The sequence below is a fragment of the Halichondria panicea genome, chromosome 6, assembly GCF_963675165.1.
Source record: "Halichondria panicea chromosome 6, odHalPani1.1, whole genome shotgun sequence".
Classification (NCBI taxonomy): Eukaryota; Metazoa; Porifera; class Demospongiae; order Suberitida; family Halichondriidae; genus Halichondria; species Halichondria panicea.
In genome coordinates this window covers 72819-78863 of record NC_087382.1, presented here as the reverse complement: position 1 = coordinate 78863, position 6045 = coordinate 72819, and the positions used below count along the sequence as shown (strand labels likewise).

Here is a 6045-nt window from a genome sequence, read left to right as displayed (position 1 = left end):
AAAAAATGCAGTGAACTTCTTCTGCAGTGCAAAACATGCAAGTATGCTAGAACTATAAGTGATCACGACTATTAATCTACATGCTATCATTGCTATGGCGAGAGAGAATCCCTTCCAAGTCTTCCAGACCAAGCTCACCATCCAGCCAACCATTTTTTGTTCCCCAAGCGAAAGTCCAAACCAGTTCTGTGGTCTTGCCAAATACAACTTTGCTGTTTCTCTATCATGATAAGAATCAATGTTGTGTTCTGTAACATTTGTGTTAGGGCTAAGCTTTAAAGCTGAACAGAATCTAGTCTAGCCTCGATCCCAGGCCGAGTTTTCGCTTTTATAACGGGTAGGCGAACAACCGTTATAAAAGCGAAAACTCGGCCTGGGACGAGGCTAAATCTAGTCCAGCAGTATAGCCAGTAGAGAAGGGGCGTTACCAATGATACCGGAAACGGGCGTGGCCTCAAAAAATTCGGCGCACGTAACAACATGACCACTCTAAAGTTGGTGGCTACGGCCCTGATAAAAGAGAAATGGTTCAAAAGTGGCCTTTGTACGATTGTCCGGTTAATTGATCATAACCGCAATGTCCGATTTATTGATCGAGATACCTTTACCAGTTCAACTGAGTGTAGTGCAGAGCCTGATAGGAGTTTGAGCTTCATTTTTTGGTCTGCAGCTAGCTAAAGAGTTCCGCTATAGTGCTCAGTTCTTACATTTTCGCAGGAGTCCTTACTGGTGAGAATATCAGCACTGTCCGAACTTACGTTGTTTTTGTCCGACAATCGCTACCACCGGACAGCGTTTTCTTTCAGCTATAAAACAAACAATTTTCACAGTATAGCTACACAATTTGGAGAATAGATAGCATAAGACATTAGCTTTAAAATAGTCTTTGAATTGTGTCTGTATCTTTTGTAGTTTTGACGATATCGGTGTCCGACATATGATGACGTCCGGTGATTGATACTTTACTCTACCAGTGCTACTGCTGCTACCAGCGCTACCAGTGCTACTGCTGCTACCAGCGATACCAGTGCTGCTACCAGTGCTACCAGTGCTACTGCTGCTACCAGTGCTATCAGCGCTACCAGTGCTACTACTGCTACCAGCGCTACCAGTGCTACTGCTGCTACCAGCGCTACCAGTGCTACTACTGCTACCAGTGCTACCAGTGCTACTACTGCTACCAGCGCTACCAGTGCTACTGCTGCTACCAGTGCTACCAGTGCTACTGCTGCTACCAGCGCTACCAGTGCTACTGCTGCTACCAGCGCTACTAGTGCTGCTACCAGTGCTACTACTGCTACCAATGCTACTGCTGCTACTACTGCTACCAGTGCTACCAGTGCTACTACTGCTACTACTGCTACCAGTGCTACTACTGCTACCAGTGCTACTGCTACTACTACTGCTACCAGTGCTACTACTGCTACCAGTGCTACTACTGCTACCAATGCTACTGCTGCTACCAGCGCTACCAGTGCTACTGCTACCAGTGCTACCAGTGCTACTACTGCTACCAATGCTACCAGTGCTACCAGTGTTACTAGACTGCTACCAGTGCTACTACTGCTACCAATGCTACTGCTGCTAGAGTAAAGCATGGAAATTCAAGCTACATGAAAATCCGGACGATTTAGCACGACGGCTAGCAAAAACAGAAAGAGCTATGCAGAAACTAACTTGACACATAAAGAGAAACATACCTTGTAATCGATCTGGTGCGGTATCAGCTTCACAGCTAGCCTCGATCCCAGGCCGAGTTTTCGCTTTTATAACGGTTAGGCGAACAACTGGGCCTGGTACTAGTTGTCTGCGCATGCGTCAGTCGTTCGTCAGATTCTGACGAATGGATATTCTCGTTCACTTTCGTGACATTTATATTCGTGTAGTATCGTGGGATCAGTAACGGTGTTCGCCTCCAACTTTTAATTGCTTCCGAAAGCGGGGGCGTAGCTTCATTGCATACTCTACTAACCGTAGTAGCTAAGTGACCTTTGACCTGCCCTTATTTGTAGAAAAAAATTAATGATACTGGCTGAAGAAAACAGATGATACTGGATGGATAAACTGATCCAAAACTGGGATGATACTGTGTGTGATGTTTCTGGATGTGAAAACAAGGGAAAGTGATATGATACTGATGTTCCTGGATGGATGAAAACAATGAAGAGTTAATTAATCGAGTGAATAATACAATCATGATTGATGGATGGACAGATAGATGATTTTGGCTTAGACTGGATACTGTGTGGCGATGTCAGCCATTACTTGGGTAAAGGCAGCTTGTTTCGATTGAGGGGTTGACAGTCGCTCTCTCCACATGAACTCGTCAAGGTATGATGGCAACTGTTGTTCTGTCACCCCCCGCATCCTCTTCAGCTTGATCTTAATTCTATTCCAATAGCTCTCAATGTTTTGTGTGTGTACCCCTGTGACGCTGTTCACAAACTCAATACTGTGGTTGACGGTGCCATGGGATCCAACATTTGGCAACGATGCTACATTATTGTAAGCGGCCCAACAGTCGGAATGTATCACTGTGCCTGGTAACATGTGCCTGTATTATAGGCAAGAGTGTGACTGCTCTTCTATCTGCCACTAACTGGACAAAGCCAGTGGCAGGGGTTGTTGACGTGTCAGCCAACCCAAACACCCACAAGTCACTCCTGGGTCGCCTACCCCGTCCACCCTATTGTGTTTAAGTGTTTACAATATTATTGTGAGCACAATTTTACCTTAGGTTTGTGTCGGAACAGACTTTCATCGATCTGAACAATAACACCAGCTCCTCCAAGACGGATAACAGTTGCGATCAGCTTTGCTGAGCATACCTCTCTGAGCCATTGGTATATATCACACCTCGTGGATGGTCTCACCTCAGCCTCCATTGCCATGTCTGTCACAGGGTATTCTCTGGACCACCACAAAATGGCTACCAACCACTGTTGGAGAGTAATCCTACTCTTAGAGAAGAAACTGAGGTGTCTGATGCTCCTGGTGGTCTTACATTGTGGGAAGGACCAACAGACGCCATCCGAGCCTGCTGAAGACCTTCGCCATTCGATCATTGGAATAGCACACCTATTTTTGTTTATTATTTTGATCACACCTATTTTTCCTAATTATGCTTATTATGGATATCCCTTATTATAATATAAGATACCTACCTTGTACAGTCGCAGGTAGTTGCAAGCAGTCCTTTACCCCTAAGATAACTGATAATACCCCCTGTCCCACCTCCCACCACTGTTGACATGCTCAAAATAGACATACTGATAGTGGATGGATGGATAGATGTACTTAGAATGCCATGTGTGAGCGAATATCCCGGCAGTAACGCACCAAGGTCAAAGATCATTTAGCTACTACGGTTAGTGGAGTATGCAATGAAGCTACGCCCCCGCTTCCGGAAGCAATTAAAAGTTGGAGGCGAACACCGTTACTGATCCCAAGTGAAGAGTGTGAGCTAGAGAACTTGGTGCTGCGATTATCAGCTCGTCGACAATGACACTAACCTGTTTAATACGAGAAATTTAATATGTATAGATTTACACGTATTTAAAATGTCTACTTCTCTGTACAGGAGCAATGGCTAATATCCAGCTATCCCAACAGTGCTCCTCTTGGCTATACTAACGGACGAGACTGGACAGTTTGAGGTAAGGGTTTAACCGTCTTTGGTTTCTTTTAATATTGTCCTATACTCACAGGACTGGAGTATGACTAGCCTCGGTCCCAGGCCGATTTTTTTTTAATAGAACGAAGTTGAAAAATACGGCCTGGTATTGATTGTATCTGGGCGTGGCAGGAACAGGAAACAAAAGCAGAGATTCTTTACATTTTGTTTCCTGCTTTTTTTCTGTAATACTAAAGGTGTACGTAGAGGCATTTTACTCCCGTAAAAGTTACAGTAATTTAGCTCCGTGTCATGTTCTCAATTTATAGCTAGCTAGCTAGCTATGGCATGCAACGCGTTGTCTTGTTTGAAGCAAGATGGCCTCACTCTCGATCTCATGGCAGAACAGGCCCAGGCTCTCAAGCTCCTGTTTGAGGGAAGGGACGTGTTTATCTGGTTCCCAACGGGGTATGGCAAGTCTCTCTGCTATATCAGTTGCTACCCTTTTTAATGGACTACAAGCTAGGTAGGACCAAGGCTCCTCCTGTTGACAAAAGTGTTGTTCTTGTTAATTGTCTCTCCCCTTGTATCTCTCATCATGAGACTCATGATTGACCAGATCAGGAGTCTAAACAATAGAGGTGTTTCTGCTGCCATCCTCAGTAGCAATAAAGGAATCGACAAAGATTTGATTGCCACTGCCAAAGAAGTGTCTTCTGGGAAGTATTTCCTGCTGTATACTGCCCCAGAGGCTGTTGTTGAAGACCACTGTTGGAGGATTCATTTTTTGTTGTACCACAAGTCAATTTGTTTTTATGTATTAAAAAACCACGCCCAGATCACGCCCAAATACAATCAATACCAGGCCTATAGTAGGCGACCTAGCGTTCAATTGGAGACTGATCGGCCTGGGGTCGAGGCTAGAGTATGACCTGCTCATTCGAGTGTTGCTGGGTAGCTCAGAGACATCAAGAGAATCTACGTTTTCTCAAGCAAAATTTAACTGAGTTACGAGTTGGGGCCTAGAATCAGAGAAGTCCAGCAGCCTGCTAAATCTTTTTGAAACGTAATTTGAAGGCATTCAATCATCCTGAGTTGCCCTGGGTCACTGTAATTGTGCTGCAGCGCAACTGGCAACTCCCCAGGCCTTTGTGAAGCAGCTCCCTATGTGCATCTTTTGTGTACTCACTCTGTGCATTTTCTGTGTACAAATTTCTATTATTGATTTATTAAATATTTTTGCCGACCACAAATATACAATGAAATTTGACGCATGCGCAGATAACTAGTACCAGGCCCAGTTGTTCGCCTAACTGTTATAAAAGCGAAAACTCCGCCTGGGATCGAGGCTACTTCGCAGCTTTCTTTATAATGAGGTAATGAGCATGCAAAATAAATGTGCGGATAATTGCATTTTCGGAGAATGCTATGCAATTTCGAGTTGAGCTACTTAGAGCATCAATTAGCTAAATCTGAGTTTGCCATCAGCTTTTTCATGTCCACTTTACTCTGGATTAACCTTTAGCTGAGCAGAAACAGCTGCACTGCTGCACAAAACTTGCTGAGAAGTAATACTTCTCAGCAAGTTTTGTGCAGCAGTGCAGCTGTTTCTGTATTCACACAAAAAGTACTAGGTCAGCATTAATACCATAGCAACAGCAAGGTGCGGCTAGCCCTCGATAATTGACTTGTAGGTATTAATGCTGACCTAGTAGTTTTGTGCGAATACTTCTCAGCAAGTTTTGTGCAGCAGTGCAGCTGTTTCTGTATTCACACAAAAAGTACTAGGTCAGCATTAATACCATAGCAACAGCAAGGTGCGGCTAGCCCTCGATAATTGACTTGTAGGTATTAATGCTGACCTAGTAGTTTTGTGCGAATACTTCTCAGCAAGTTTTGTGCAGCAGTGCAGCTGTTTCTGTATTCACACAAAAAGTACTAGGTCAGCATTAATACCATAGCAACAGCAAGGTGCGGCTAGCCCTCGATAATTGACTTGTAGGTATTAATGCTGACCTAGTAGTTTTGTGCGAATACTTCTCAGCAAGTTTTGTGCACCAGTGCAGCTGTTTCTGCTCAGCTAAAGGTTAATCCAGAGTAAAGTGGACATGAAAAAGCTGATGGCAAACTCAGATTTAGCTAATTGATGCTCTAAGTAGCTCAACTCGAAATTGCATAGCATTCTCCGAAAATGCAATTATCCGCACGTTTATTTTGCATGCTCATTACCTCATTATAAAGAAAGCTGTGAAGCTGATACCGCACCAGATCGATTACAAGGTATGTTTCTCTTTATGTGTCAAGTTAGTTTCTGCATAGCTCTTTCTGTTTTTGCTAGCCGTCGTGCTAAATCGACCGGATTTTCATGTAGCTTGAATTTCCATCCTTTACTCTACTACTGCTACCAGTACTACCAGCGCTACCAGTGCTAC

The 6045-nt window shown here is 44.1% G+C and overlaps 1 long non-coding RNA gene across 1 annotated transcript; it reads left to right on the top strand.

The window, feature by feature from the left end:
* Positions 1–1943: 1943 nt before the first annotated feature.
* On the top strand, positions 1944–3135 carry LOC135337579 (uncharacterized). The gene is made up of 2 exons (XR_010395186.1): positions 1944–2331; positions 2402–3135. It is a non-coding gene; the product is annotated as an uncharacterized LOC135337579 (long non-coding RNA).
* The last annotated feature ends 2910 nt before the right edge of the window (positions 3136–6045 follow it).